The sequence below is a fragment of the Monodon monoceros genome, unplaced genomic scaffold (genome assembly GCF_005190385.1).
Source record: "Monodon monoceros isolate NGI ecotype Baffin Bay Population unplaced genomic scaffold, NGI_Narwhal_1 Super_Scaffold_16, whole genome shotgun sequence".
NCBI classification, from domain to species: Eukaryota; Metazoa; Chordata; class Mammalia; order Artiodactyla; family Monodontidae; genus Monodon; species Monodon monoceros.
Genome location: NW_021703772.1, coordinates 12,008,432 through 12,024,582, shown reverse-complemented (window position 1 = coordinate 12,024,582; position 16,151 = coordinate 12,008,432). Strand labels below are relative to the sequence as shown.

Sequence of the window (16,151 nt, the reverse complement as noted above, 5' to 3'; positions counted from 1 at the left end):
TGCCCTAGACCTTCCGTTCAAGTGCTGCTTTCAGTACAGGTACAAGTGCAAGTTCTTCCCAGAGCAACAGTTAAGAAATGGCAGGCACCAACAATGAGGGGATGCTTCACCTCCACTGGACAAAAAATAGATTTAGAAATTCTTGTTCCAGATACCACTTTTATTTGAACTGCATATTTACATAAGTAAAGCTCATTCCCCCCAAGCTCAGAATTTGTGTCTCACCCCACAGATGGCCTACCTTGTTGTAGAAGTCTTGGTGGGATCAGACTCAGCTTTACCCTGAGTGTCCATGACCAAGCAGAGTTCCCACTTTGTTCCTATCACCATAATTTCTCATGTCCAACTAGCACACTGAAATTAAGAGAGAGAGAAAATAATTGATGATTTAATGCTGACCTTGTCTTAAAGTCTTTACCTGTATTTGATTGGGCTTCTACTAGCCTCTTTTTGGAAATTTCATTTTCCTTTTTTTGATGTAATTAATGGACCAAATATTTGCTCCCAAGATTCAAGTCTTTGTCCCTTTTTCAATCATATCATGACATCCAATTCTAAACCATCCAAGTCATATCATGATATCCAATGACATCTAAATCATTTACATAGCATTTTGAAAGACTTTAGAATTTGATTATCTCTCTCCCAACTCTTTGAGAAAAAAAGAATATGTAAATGGGTTTCCTTCCCTATCTCTGCCAAATATAAACAGTGAGTACGTGACCAGAAGCAAGCGAGCTGTTGTCCTAGCCTATCGTGGGACACGCCCAGACTGCACCAAGCCTAGCCCAGGCACACTCTGGAAGGATCGCTCTTTGTCTGGTCAGCCTCCTGGGAGGATTTGAATCTCCTAAGAACTTAGTTGATTCCACATGGTACAGATATGTCTGTAAAAAGTCTGAACAGACTCTTCAGCTCAAGACTTTATAGAGTCCATTGAAAGTGATGAAACCCACACTATGAAATAAGAAGCTAGAGATGACTAATTAATATAAGCATGTATGCACACACACCAGCAGGACCACAGCGACTGCCACCACACCCAGAAAACAAACAGAAAACGACAGATGCTGTTCTGTAAAGTTCTGGTGTTCGCTTCTAAGCCTTTCTCACTAAGGAACTAGTGAAAACTCTTACCCAGCTAGGGCTAAGGGGCCTGTCCCTGGCCTATGCTGTCTGCATCCTTTCCTGCTGTCGTAGTCCCAATTCTGTCACCTGAAGACCGATTTCCAGGGCTTCTAGGGGTGTTTCTCTGTAGCAAGGCATTTCATATGGCTGCAAATGATTCTCAGTCTGCAACTGCTTTAAGCGGCAATTTTAAGTGTTCAGTCTTTATCAAGCAGAGCCCTACTGCAATTGCTCTCATTCTCTGTCCTCTTGAAATGCAGCACCTGTCTCACAGGGCATGGTGGTTGGGCTTGTGTGCAGACACACTGTAGCTCTGTCTACTTCTGCACCTTGAATGATGTCACCCCTGAGGCTCTGTCCAGCCTCCTCCAAGGGAATGCAGCATTTGGGAGGGTTTTTAAAGCAACTGATTTTAACTTATAGATTGGATCCAAACTGAAAGAGATTTCCAGACATACGGAATTCTTGATCATCCCCAGTAGGCCCATTATACAGGCTCCCAGGAGCCCAGGCTCAAGGCTTTAGAGTTTAACACCTTTGTTCCCCCAGATTCTCCGGCAACACCAGGGGTTCTCATCCACAGGGTCAGGACACCATGTACTTTAGGTATTAGGTGTACTGGAAATAATTTATTCCTGACATTGGAAAATAATTGCTTAATAAGAGCCAATTCCAAGTTATTCCCTAACAATGACAATTCTACTCACCCTTTCGTTTGTGGGAGAGAGAGCTGTACATGTCAGCACTGGGAATAAAATATAGCCTAAGGCCTATTTTATCTATGCCCCAGGCTCTTAATTCTTGTGACGATAAAAACTTATTGTCGGTAATTCCTCACTCCACCCTCCTCCTGTTCTGGTGTTCCAATAAAATCTGAGTACATCCAGGGAGTCTGTAGCACATGGAAATGTCATCTTATCATAGAAGTAGAGTAAGAAAGAGAGGGAGGAAAAAGTTTAAAATGCCTGAGCTACTGTTGATCAATTTTACAATCAACCTGCAAAATATAAACCTAGAAATATCCATTCTAAGTATGACCATAAGGAGTCTTCCGGGAAGATGGCGGAAGAGTAAGACGCGGAGATCACCTTCCTCCCCACAGATACACCAGAAATACATCTACACGTGGAACAACTCCTACAGAACACCTACTGAACGCTGGCAGAAGACCTCAGACCTCCCAAAAGGCAAGAAACTCCCCACGTACCTGGGCAGGGCAAAAGGAAAAAGAATAAACAGAGACAAAAGGATAGGGGCGGGACCTGCACCACTGGGAGGGAGCCGTGAACGAGGAAAGGTGTCCACACACTTGGAGCCCCTTCGCGGACGGAGACTGTGGGTGGCGGAGGGGGAAAGCTTCGGCGCCACGGAGGAGAGCACAGCAACAGGGGTGCGGAGGGCAAAGCGGAGAGATTCCCGCACAGAGGATCAGGGCCAACCGGAACTCACCAGCCCGAGAGGCTTGTCTGCTCACCCGCGAGGGCGGGAGCTGAGGCTTGGGCTTCGGTCAGAGTGCCGGGAGAGGACTGGGGTTGGCGGCGTGAACACAGCCTGCAGGGGGTTAGTGCGCCACGGCTAGCCGGGAGGGAGTCCGGGAAAAGTCTGGACCTGCCGAAGAGGCAAGAGACCATTGTTTCCTGGTGCGCGAGGAGAGGGGATTAAGAGCACTGCTTAAAGGAGCTCCAGAGACGGGCGCGAGCCGCGGTTAAAACCGTGGACCCCAGAGACGGGCATAAGACGCTAAGGCTGCTGCTGCCGCCACCAAGAAGCCTGTGTGCGAGCACAGGTCACCATCCACACCCCTCTTCCGGGGAGGCTGTGCGTCCCGCCACTGCCAGGGTCCCGGGATCGAGGGACAACCCCCCCGGAAGAACGCCGGCGCGCTTCACGCTGGTGCAACGTCACGCCGGCCTCTGCCGCCGCAGGCCCGCCCCGCACTCCATGCCCCTCCCCCCGCCCCCGGCATGAGTGAGCCAGAGCCCCCGAATCAGCGGCTCCTTTAACCCCGTCCTGTCTGAGCGAAGAACAGACGCCCTCCGGCGACCTACATGCAGAGGGGGGCCAAATCCAAAGCTGAGCCCCCGGGAGCTGTGCGAACTAAGAAGAGAAAGGGAAATCCCTCCCAGCAGCCTCAGGAGCAGCGGATTAAATCTCCACAATCAACTTGATGTACCTGCATCTGTGGAATACATGAATAGACAACCAGTCATCCCAAATTAAGGAGGTGGACTTTGAGAACAAGATTTATGATTTTTTCCCCTTTTCCTCTTTTTGTGAGTGTGTATGTGTATGCTTCTGTGTGAGATTTTGTCTGCGTAGCTTTGCTTCCACCATTTGTCCTAGGGTTCTATCCATCCGTTTTGTTGTTGTTAATTTTTAAAATTTTTTTCTCTTAATAATTATTTTTTTGTTTTAATAACTTTATTATATTTTATCTTACTTTATTTTACTTTACCTTCTTTCTTTCTTTTTTCCTTCCTTCCCTCCTTCCTTCCTTCCTCCCTCCCTCCCTCCTTTCTTCCTTTCTTTCTTTCTTTCTACTTCCACTAATTCTTTCTTTCTACTTTTTCTCCCTTTTATTCTGAGCCGTGTGGACGAAAGGTTCTTGGTGCTGCAGCTAGGAGTCAGTGCTGTGCCTCTGAGGTGGGAGAGCCAACTTCAGGACACTGGTCAACAAGAGACCTCCCAGCTCCACATAATGTCAAACGGTGAAAATCTCCTAGAGATCTCCATCTCAACACCAGCACCCAGCTTCACTCAACGACCAGCAAGCTACAGTGCTGGACATCCTATGCCAAACAACTAGCAAGATAGGAACACAACCCCACCCTTTAGCAGACAGGCTGCCTAAAATCATAATAAGTCCACAGACACCCCCAAAACACACCACCAGACGTGGACCTGCCCACCAGAAACACAAGATCCAGCCTCATCCACCAGAACACAGGCACTAGTCCCCTCCACCAGGAAGCCTACACAACCCACTGAACCAACCTTAGCCACTGGGGACAGACACCAAAAACAAGGGGAACTACGAACCTGCAGCCTGCAAAAAGGAGACCCCAAACACAGAAAGATAAGCAAAATGAGAAGACAGAAAAACACACAGCACATGAAGGAGCAAGATAAAAACCCACCAGACCTAACAAACGAAAAGGCAATAGGCAGTCTACCTGAAAAATAATTCAGAATAATAACAGTAAAGATGATCCAAAATCTTGGAAATAGAATAGACAAAATGCAAGAAACATTTAACAAGGACCTAGAAGAACTAAAGATGAAACAAGCAACGATGAACAACACAATAAATGAAATTAAAAATACTCTACATGGGATCAATAGCAGAATAACTGAGGCAGAAGAATGGATAAGTGACCTGGAAGATAAAATAGTGGAAATAACTACTGCAGAGCAGAATAAAGATACAAGAATGAAAAGAACTGAGGACAGTCTCAGAGACCTCTGGGACATTAAACACACCAACATTCAAATTATAGGGGTTCCAGAAGACGAGAAAAAGAAAGGGACTGAGAAAATATTTGAAGAGATTGTAGTTGAAAACTTCCCTAATATGGGAAAGGAAATAGTTAATCAAGTCCAGGAAGCACAGAGAGTCCCATACAGGATAAATCCAAGGAGAACTACGCCAAGACACATATTAATCAAACTGTCAAAAATTAAATACAAAGAAAACATATTAAAAGCAGCAAGGGAAAAATAACACACAAGGGAATCCCCATAAGGTTAACAGCTGATCTTTCAGCAGAAACTCTGCAAGCCAGAAGGGACTGGCAGGACATATTTAAAGTGATGAAGGAGAAAAACCTGCAACCAAGATTACTCTACCCAGCAAGGATCTCATTCAGATTTGATGGAGAAATTAAAACCTTTACAGACAAGCAAAAGCTGAGAGAGTTCAGCACCACCAAACCAGCTTTTACAACAACTGCTAAAGGAACTTCTCTAGGCAAGAAACACAAGAGAAGGAAAAGACCTACAATAACGAACCCAAAACAATTAAGAAACTGGGAATAGGAACATACATATCGATAATTACCTTAAATGTAAATGGACTAAATGCTCCCACCAAAAGACACAGATTGGCTGAATGGATACAAAAACAAGACACATATATATGCTGTCTACAAGAGACCCACTTCAGACCTAGAGACACATACAGACTGAAAGTAAGGGGATGGAAAAAGATATTCCATGCAAATGGAAACCAAAAGAAAGCTGGAGTAGCAATTCTCATATCAGACAAAATAGACTTTAAAATAAAGACTATTAGAAGAGACAAAGAATGACACTACATAATGATCAAGGGATCGATCCAAGAAGAAGATATAACAATTGTAAATATTTATGCACCCAACATAGGGGCACCTCAATACATAGGGCAAATACTAACAGCCATAAAAGGGGAAATCAACAGTAACACATTCATAGTAGGGGACATTAACACCCCACTTTCACCAATGGACAGATCATCCAGAATGAAAATAAATAAGGAAACACAAGCTTTAAATGATACATTAAACAAGATGGACTTAATTGATATTTATAGGACATTTCATCCAAAAGCAACAGAATACACATTTTTCTCAAGTGCTCATGGAACATTCTCCAGGATAGATCATATTTTGGGTCACAAATCAAGCCTTGGTAAATTTAAGAAAATTAAAATTGTATCAAGTATCATTTCCGACCACAAAGCTATGAGACTAGATATCAATTACAGGAAAAGATCTGTAAAAAATACAAACACATGGAGGCTAAACAATACACTACTTAATAACGAAGTGATCACTGAAGAAATCAAAGAGGAAATAAAAAAATACCTAGAAACAAATGACAGTGGAGACACGATGACCCAAAACCTATGGGATGCAGCAAAAGCAGTTCTAAGAGGGGAGTTTATAGCAATACAATCCTACCTTAAGAAACAGGAAACATCTCGAATAAACAACCTAACCTTGCACCTAAAGCAATTAGAGAAAGAAGAACAAAAAAAACCCCGAAGTTAGCAGAAGGAAAGAAATCATAAAAATCAGATCAGAAATAAATGAAAAAGAAATGAAGGAAATGATAGCAAAGATCAATAAAATTAAAAGCTTGTTCTTTGAGAAGATAAACAAAATTGATAAACCATTAGCCAGACTCATCAAGAAAAAAAGGGAGAAGACTCAAATCAATAGAATTAGAAATGAAAAAGGAGAAGTAACAACGGACAGTGCAGAAATACAAAAGATCATGAGAGATTATTACAAGCAACTCTATGCCAATAAAATGTACAACCTGGAAGAAATGGAAAAATTCTTAGAAATGCACAACCTGCCAAGACTGAATTGGGAAGAAATAGAAAATATGAACAGACCAATCACAAGCACTGAAATTGAAACTGTGATTAAAAATCTTCCAACAAACGAAAGCCCAGGACCAGATGGCTTCACAGGCGAATTCTATCAAACATTTAGAGAAGAGCTAACACCTATCCTTCTCAAACTCTTCCAAAATATAGCAGAGAGAGGAACATTTCCAAACTGATTCTACGAGGCCACCATCACCCTGATACCAGAACCAGAAAAGGATGTCACAAAGAAAGAAAACTACAGGCCAATATCACTGATGAATATAGATGCAAAAATCCTCAACAAAATACTAGCAAACAGAATCCAACAGCACATTAAATGGATCATACACCATGATCAAGTGGGGTTTATTCCGGGAACGCAAGTATTCTTCAATATACTCAAATCAATCAACGTGATACACCATATTAACAAACTGAAGGAGAAAAACCATATGATCATCTCAATAGATGCAGAGAAAGCTTTTGACAAAATTCAACACCCATTTATGATAAAAACCCTGCAGAAAGTAGGCATAGAGGGAACTTTCCTCAACATAATAAAGGCCATATATGACAAACCCACAGTCAACATCGTCCTCAATGGTGAAAAACTGAAAGCATTTCCACTAAGATCAGGAACAAGACAAGGTTGCCCACTTTCACCACTCTCATTCAACATAGTTTTGGAAGTTTTAGCCACAGCAATCAGAGAAAAAAAGGAATCCAAATGAGAAAAGAAGTAAAGCTGTCACTGTTTGCAGATGACATGATACTATACATAGAGAATCGTAAGGTGCTACCAGAAAACTACTAGAGCTAATCAATGAATTTAGTAAAGTAGCAGGATTCAAAATTAATGCACAGAAATCTCTGGCATTCCTATACACTAAGGATGAAAAATCTGAAAGTGAAATCAAGAAAACACTCCCATTTACCATTGCAACAAAAAGAATAAAATATCTAGGAATAAACCTACCTAAGGAGACAAAAGACCTGTATGCAGAAAATGATAAGACACTGATGAAAGAAATTAAAGATGATACAAATAGATGGAGAGATATACCATGTTCTTGGATTGGAAGAATCAACATTGTGAAAATGACTCTACTACCCAAAGCAATCTACAGATTCAATGCAATCCCTATCAAACTACCACTGGCATTTTTCACAGAACTAGAACAAAAAATTTCACAATTTGTATGGAAACACAAAAGACCCCGAATAGCCAAAGCAGTCTTGAGAACGAAAAAAGGAGCTGGAGGAATCAGGCTCCCTGACTTCACACTATACTACAAAGCTACAGTAATCAAGACAGTATGGTACTGGCACAAAAACAGAAAGATCAATGGAACAGGGTAGAAAGCCCAGAGATAAACCCATGCACATATGGTCACCTTATCTTTGATAAAGGAGGCAGGAATGTACAGTGGAGAAAAGACAGCCTCTTCAATAAGTGGTGCTGGGAAAACTGGACAGGTACATGTAAAAGTATGAGATTAGATCACTCCCTAACAGCATACACAAAAATAAGCTCAAAATGGATTAAAGACCTAAATGTAAGGCCAGAAACTATCAAACTCTTAGAGAAGAACACAGGCAGAACACTCTATGACAAAATCACAGCAAGCTCCTTTTTGACCCACCTCCTAGAGAAATGGAAATAAAAGCAAAAATAAACAAATGGGACCTAATGAAATTTCAAAGCTTTTGCACAGCAAAGGAAACCATAAACAAGACCAAAAGACAACCCTCAGAATGGGAGAAAATATTTGCAAATGAAGCAACTGACAAAGGATTAATCTCCAACATTTATAAGCAGCTCATGCAGCTCAATAACAAAAAAACTAACAACCCAATCCAAAAATGGGCAGAAGACCTAAATAGACATTTCTCCAAAGAAGATATACAGACTGCCAACAAACACATGAAAGAATGCTCAACATCATTAATCATTAGAGAAATGCAAATCAAAACTACAATGAGATATCATCTCACACCAGTCAGAATGGCCATCGTCAAAAAATCTAGAAACAATAAATGCTGGAGAGGGTGTGGAGAAAAGGGAACACTCTTGCACTGTTGGTGGGAATGTAAATTGATACAGCCACTGTGGAGAACAGTATGGAGTTTCCTTATAAAACTACAAATAGAACTACCATATGACCCAGCAATCCCACTACTGGGCATATACCCTGAGAAAACCATAATTCAAAAAAGTCGTACCAAAATGTTCATTGCAGCTCTATTTACAATAGCCCGGAGATGGAAACAACCTAAGTATCCATCATCAGATGAATGGATAAAGAAGATGTGGCACATATATACAATGGAATATTACTCAGCCATAAAAAGAAACAAAATTGAGCTATTTGTAATGAGGTGGATAGACCTAGAGTCTGTCATACAGAGTGAAGTAAGTCAGAAAGAAAAAGACAAATACCGTATGCTAACACATATATATGGAATTTATGAAAAAAAATGTCATGAAGAACCTAGGGGTAAGACAGGAATAAAGACACAGACCTACTAAAGCATGGACTTGAGGATATTGGGAGGGGGAAGGGTAAGCTGTGACGGAGCGAGAGAGACGCGTGGACATATATATACACTACCAAACGTAAGGTAGATAGCTAGTGGGAAGCAGCTGCATAGCACAGGGGGATCAGCTTTTTGACCGCCTGGAGGGGTGGGATAGGGAGGGTGGGAGGGAGGGAGACGCAAGAGGGAAGAGATATGGGAACATATGTATATGTATAACTGATTCACTTTGTTATAAAGCAGAAACTAACACACCATTGTAAAGCAATTATACTCCAATAAAGATGTAAAAAAAAAAAAAAGTATGACCATAAGAAATTGCCAATATTTGACCATTTCTGACCCACAAAAGCAGCAATTTCGTATGGCTCAATTTAATATTACTCACACTGCATTAAAACAACCTGGGGAAGAGACCAACAAAAATCATCCAATCCTACCCAATAGGTCTGCATCAGGGGAAGGAGGCTGCCCACAATGTTTTTGTTTTGTTTTGTTTTATTCCATTTTTAACCTAGAGGACTTCAACAATACAAAGTGCTATAAATGTTTCCTTGTCTTTACCCATGTTTGGGTATATACATCTGAGAATAGCAATGGAATTTCTTCCTCAGCTCTGGACACTTCATCACTGTAAAAAAAAAAAAAATGCAGCAACAGAATTTTAAGAATGGTTGGACTGGGCTTCCCTGGTGGCGCAGTGGTTGAGAATCAGCCTGCCGATGCAGGGGGCACGGGTTTGAGCCCTGGTCTGGGAAGATCCCACATGCTGCGGAGCAACTAGGCTCGTGAGCCACAACTACTGAGCCTGCGCGTCTGGAGCCTGTGCTCCGCAACAAAAGAGGCCACAATAGTGAGAGGCCCGCGCACTGTGATGAAGAGTGGCCCCGCTTGCCACAACTAGAGAAAGCCCTCGCACAGAAATGAAGACCCAACACAGCTAAAAATAAGTAAATAAACAAACCAATGAACCGACACAAAATAAATTAAAAAATCAACTTGCTGCTTAAGTGTTGTATTAAAAAAAAAAAAAAAAAAAAAGAATGGTTGGACTAAGTCCTCTCAAAATGGAAAGCTATTATTTTAAAGTTTCTGAGGAAGCAACTAACAGAGAGGAATAAATGATCCCTTCACTTGAACTTTTCTGAGTTTCTCCATCAGTACAGGGTACTATTATAGCTGCCACTATAATTTTGACCCCAAAATACAAAGAAAAATGAGATAGTGTGCATGAAGGGTTTGGAAGAATGATTCTATTCTTTTCCTATTTTTGTCATGTTTTCATTTCTCAAGTTAATCTGATGGTTGTTGTTACAAGGAGGGTATTCATCAAATACATTATAAATAAGCATTACCATGCTCAAAATCCTTCAATGTGGGAAGTTTTATTTCCTTACTATATTTACCTGTGTATATGGAATGAGGTCATCCTCCATTGCCAAATTCCTGACAATTGCTATTTCCAAACAAAGGTGTGACTGTAAGTAGTTTAAACACTGGCAGCCTCTCTCTTCCTCTTTTTAATACTAAACTTCCACAGAATTGCTCAGCTCCTCAGGTCTTGCCTTTTAGTTAAAAATTAAAATCTACACATTGTGAAATACCTTAAACATTTTATCAAGTGAAGACCAATGAGGATCAGAACATGTATTAGGAGATATCTTTACCTGGTGATGTTTCCAAAGGATTTTAGTCCTCTAGGAGGAAGGAAAAAAAATATGGAGTGGAAAAAAGATGCTTAATTCCTTGATTACTGAACAGTAACCATGCAGTTTACCTTTTCAACACAACAGTGTTGTTTGTATGAGTTTGCTTGGCTGCTATAACAAAATACTTCAGACTGGGTGGCTTAAACAGCAGACATTTATTTCTGGAGACACAGTTCTGGAGGCTGGAAAGTCCAAGATCAAGGTGCCACCTGATTCAGTTCTTGATGAGGGATCTCCTCCTGGTTTGCAGATAGATTCCCTCTTATGTCCTCACATGATGGAGAAAGAGAAAGAGAGAGAGAAAAAGAGGGAGAGAGAGAGGGCTCTTGGTGTGTCTTTCTCTTCTTATAAGGGCACTAATGCCATCATGAGGCCCCTACCCTCATGACCTCATCTGAATCTAATTACCTCCAAAAGGCCCCACCTCCAAATGCCCCACTTGGAAGGTTAATGCTTCAACGTATGCACTTTGTGGGTTTGGGGTGGGGAGGACAATTCAGTCCATAGCACTAGTTAACAGCAACCAAAAAATCTTAAAAGCAATCTTAAAAATCTTAAAATTCATCTTAGAAAGCAGCTTTCTAGATATCTGAATTTAACTAATAAAATACCAAGATGGCCATTCTAAAATGAATGTCTTCAATATTCCAGACAAATCTCACATCTTTAGTAAACTATGGCTACACACCAAGAAGTTTATATTACCTTTTCCTTTCAGTATTTATATTTCCTTACTTTATACTTACCCTCGGTCTTTTTTTTTTTTTTTTTTAACAATTTGGCTTAGTTGCTAAAAATAGCCTGTGTGCACTGGTTTTCCTCTTAGCTTCATTGTTACAAACTGATTTCTAATTGTCTTTGAGACTGGGAAAAATCTCATGTGAATGCAGTAAGCATATCTGATTGAAACTCACCAGCGGATTAACACAACCTCGGATTTGGGGGGCACAGTTCTTCCTACCCCTTCAGCCCTGACACTCTACCCCTCCTATATCATACACCCTTTGGGGATTTATTTCTGCCCGTGTAGAATCTGGGTATTAAATGCTCTGAGTTGCTATAGTCAGAGAGACTCTATTTTTAGTTACAAACTGTTTCCCTGAGATACATACAGCTGCTCATTAACACTGGGAGCCTTTTTCACAAAGCTTGTGTTCTGACCTTCCGTTTCAATGCCCAATAGGCTTATGAGGGAAAATACAAACATCGGTTATATTTAGTTTTCTCCTCAGCCATGTCAAACCCTAAATTGAGAGGAAGTCATAAATGCACTAAAAGGAAAGGGCTCTCGTTTCCTTTAAGTAGCATTTTAGTGCCCCGCGGTATTGTGGTATAAAGGGTAGAGAGGAGCCTGTATGAAAATAAGAGATTAAGTAAATTAAAATTTAACCTTTTAGGGCTTCCCTGGTGGCACAGTGGTTGAGAGTACGCCTGCCGATGCAGGGGACACGGGTTCGTGCCCCGGTCCGGGAAGATCCCACATGCTGCGGAGCGCCTGGGCCCGTGAGCCATGGCCGCTGAGCCTGCGCGTCCGGAGCCTGTGCTCCGCAGCGGGAGGGGCCACAGCAGTGAGAGGCCCGCGTACCGAAAAAAAAAAAAAAGTCCAAAATACCAAATTACTTCTTCAGAATGTCCCCAGAAGTCTCCACTACTTCTCAGTTTAATCTGCTTTTCTTTGAGCAGTCAACAGTTCAGAACAAAACAAAACAAAAAGTTGGTTCTTATTTGATTTTTCAAACTTCAAACATATTTTTGGAGAGTAGTATCAAATAATTAACATTGCTGAGTTTTGATCCAGGCTTCCATTAACAACAAATATTCCACGGAAGTATTTTCTAGTATTTTTTACTGCAAATATACCATCATCAGTTCCATGATGGGTAAAACAGACTACCAGAGTTTAGTCTTGGAAACAAGTAAATTATAAAAGTGCTTCCATAGACAATGTGTTCCAAATTCCAAATAAGTGAGTTACAGCTACGTATGGAATGACTTGGTAGCAAGTTGAAACCTGTGTCGTTAAGTATTTTCCCACACCTAGCACATCATCCTTTCTCTGTTTTATTGCTTTGTTTTGTTTTGTTTTGTTTTGTTTTTCTAAGATGTGGCTTGGAAAGGAGTCAGACAGCTCTCCAACACAGATAAAAGTGCAGGAACCCAGCATCCGAAAATGAATGACAGCAGGAGAGAGATCTACTTGCTGAGACATTACCACTTTTCATTTCAGCAAATGTTTGACCAAGAAATAATCGTCAGTCCTCTTCTAGGAACACCTGTATCCTCAGGTTTATTTTTTTTCCTTTACGTTTCTTCTCATTCTGGTTTTTAATGAGGGACTTATCATACTGCAGGAATGTGTTTTGTTTTTATGATCAGCATCACGGCTTCATGGGAAAACTAAATGGAATCTCCCAAACGTTAAACACACACAGCAGACACTGTCCCCATCAGTTTTAGATAGCACATGAAGCAGGGGCTCACGCACATCCCTACTGTGGTCCCTCTAGAACTGTGCTGTGCAATATAAAATCCGTTAGACATGTGACTGCTTAAAGTAAAGTGAATTGACAACAAGTAAAATGAAACTTCAGTTCCTTGGTCTTGGTAATCACATGTGGTTTGTGGCTACCATATTGGACAGTGCAGATATAGAGCATTTCCTTCACTGGAGAAAGTTTTTTTGCACAATACTGCAGCAGAATACAGATTTTTCATGGAAGAACATGGAGATCTACACTACACCCAGATGATGAATTTTTGGAGAGGACTTTTGCTTCTCTGGACCAGTGTCCAAATAAAGACTCTGTTTTACCACACAACCATTTGCTGCTTCCCAGTGGGTAGCACGAGAGAGTCACCACTCTGCTCTTCTGACGTAGTGGCCTGTTGCCTCAGAAATAGCTAACGTTGGAGATTCAGACCTCTGATCCTCTTACACAAGTCAGCAGGCCATGGGCTGCCAAGGAGTCAACCTTTGTTCTAAACCACTTTGCTAGCAAGCAAACTGAGCAAGGACAACAACCTAGTTATCATGTTCTCCCCAAATGCAACAGAGATTGTGAGTACATAGCCAAGGTCATAATACAGTTCTGGAAATAAAGCTTCCTTAGTTTCCTGGGTGGCACTGACTACACATATAAAAATGACTCTTGACATTTTCAAGAACCCCATCCCATGCACCACCTGCTCAGGAAGGGAAGGCGGATAACCGAAAACTATTTCAGCCTTAGGATGGAGCAAGCCTTCTGCATCTCAGTTCAGGCACGGAAAATATTCTCCTGACCTACGCGATCCCCCGCCCCGACCCCTTTATTACTTGGACACTAATTTCCACCTTCTAAAATGCACCTATTAAATTTGGTAGCCCAAGCGTTTTAATAATGTGGGTTGAGTTGGCTTTGACTTAACTGCCATGAGCTTATTTAATGAAAAAAACCTGCTAAGAAGATCAAAGTGCCTTCTTTTAATTCCTTTATATCCTTTGAGGAAACCAGTGTTTATCTCTGTAAAGTTCAAGCCTGCATAACTAAAAGTAAGCCAAATCTGACATCCAGATATTGAAACCTGCAGAGGCCATCTCTCCGCCTCCTCTCTCAGTCTTGGATTCCCGTTCCCCTGCTTAGACTACAGTTTGGAAGTGGCTGAATGATTTCACAAGTACTACTGTTTGCACTTTCACACACAGTTTAAAGGCAGAAGTATCAGGTTTCACAGCGCTGTGAGGAAGTTGGCAACCACTTCAAAGCAATGGTGGAGCATCTATTACTTTATTAAGCAAGGGCAATAATGATCTACAAAGTGCCAACTTGCTCACGTTTTCCTTCTCTCTGCATCTCATTGCAAATACCACAGTCTCTCTCTTCCTGCTTAAACACCAGTTAGTACATTTCCTTTAAAATTACAGATCTGACAGCAGTGACAAACAAAGTTCTAAAACCACATAGCTAAATGACTCATACAGCTATGAGAGCTACAGAGGGGTAGAAAAATTCTGCTGTAAAATAATTTGTCTCTAGTCACTTTGTAGCTGTGGGCACTTTATTCTCCCCCACTCCCTTCATTTTTGAGCTCTGTATATTTCTACAGATATCGTGAGACCCAATAATAATTACAAACAATTAGTCCCTACAGTAACTCAACAAATACTTAACTGTGTGTTTCCAATTAGTCCAATGCTTGGTAATCAAAATGGAACAATGTAAGTGCAAATATTCTGTACTGTATCCAAAGAATACACAATCGAGTCTTGGAGATAGGTCTAACCCCTATTAAGCAACAATGACAAATTACTGTACACGTTAATTAAATGTGAATTTGGGGAAATAAATTATCTTTTCTGGTCCCTTTCTATTTTAATGGCATAGGAATTCTAGGCCAGTATAACCAGAATGCTCCATTATGCCTTACAGGCTGTAAGTCTTGTGGATGTTAAGACCCGAGGTGACAATTGAACCGCCATTCCTGAAACTTGACCTTGTCACTTTTAACAAGGCTGGTTCTTACCAAGTGATCCCCCACACTTAGGATCTGTTTGTCAGAAGCTAGTGAAACTCTAGCCAGCCGATATATACACTCACCTCTCTCCTCTCTGATGGTCCCCACTGGGGTAGATGAATGCAGGTGAATGACTTTCAAAGCCATGGTAACCAAATCTGCCTTTTTAATGTTCTCTATTAGCACTTGGTCCTGTCACAGTCTTCTGTAAGCTCTTATAAATGAATCAATTATATGGATTCCAGACAGTAAATCTGATTATTGGTCTTCCCATTTATATGTAAAATAGAAATGGTTTGGGGATTACTACTCCCACCAGAAAAAATCCAACCTTGCAGAACATGGAAATGACATCTACCCAGAGAAGCCGAGATTATCATGACTATAGCTAGCCCTTCGTCTGAGTATTTCAGAACTCAGGCCTGAGGCCAAAGACTGAGGAGGATAGCTGGGTATGGCCGAGCATAAAGGAATAGAAGTAGAATGGGTTACTTTGCGTCCCCAGATCTCTTGTGCACGTGATGTAGCTACTGCCTGACTTCTCTCCTTTATTAAACACAATGTCAAAGTTAATTACCTCTTTGACCACAACAGTAATGTTCATCTAACAATAAAATAAGAGCTAACTTTTTGCTCTTTTCCCTGTGTTGTTCTTGAGTCAAACTGTCACCATCACAGCTAATTGGTTCAATTCCAAAAAATATAGAAGCAGAGAACAAGTTTCCATACGCAAAGGGCCAGAGGAAAGAATTCAGAAATTAGAAAGAAATCCATATTCACAACTGTGAAGAGTGACTTATTAAGGTGTAACACTGCTTTTTCAGGAAGTTGTTTTGTCCAAATGGACAATGGCTTTCGAAACAATCAGCTTAGAAGGTGATTTACGCCAAAGACACAATTCTCTTCTACATACTTCTGAACCCTGACTT

At 41.1% G+C, this 16,151-nt stretch overlaps 1 protein-coding gene across 1 annotated transcript in view; it reads right to left on the bottom strand.

Moving 5' to 3' along the window:
* Positions 1–264: 264 nt before the first annotated feature.
* IRS1 (insulin receptor substrate 1) overlaps positions 265–16,151 on the bottom strand; it is a 115,592-nt gene continuing 99,705 nt past the window's right edge. Inside the window, exon 2 of the mRNA XM_029225274.1 lies at positions 265–354. The gene's annotated coding sequence lies outside the window, so the exon portion shown is untranslated. The remainder of the gene's footprint in view (positions 355–16,151) is intronic.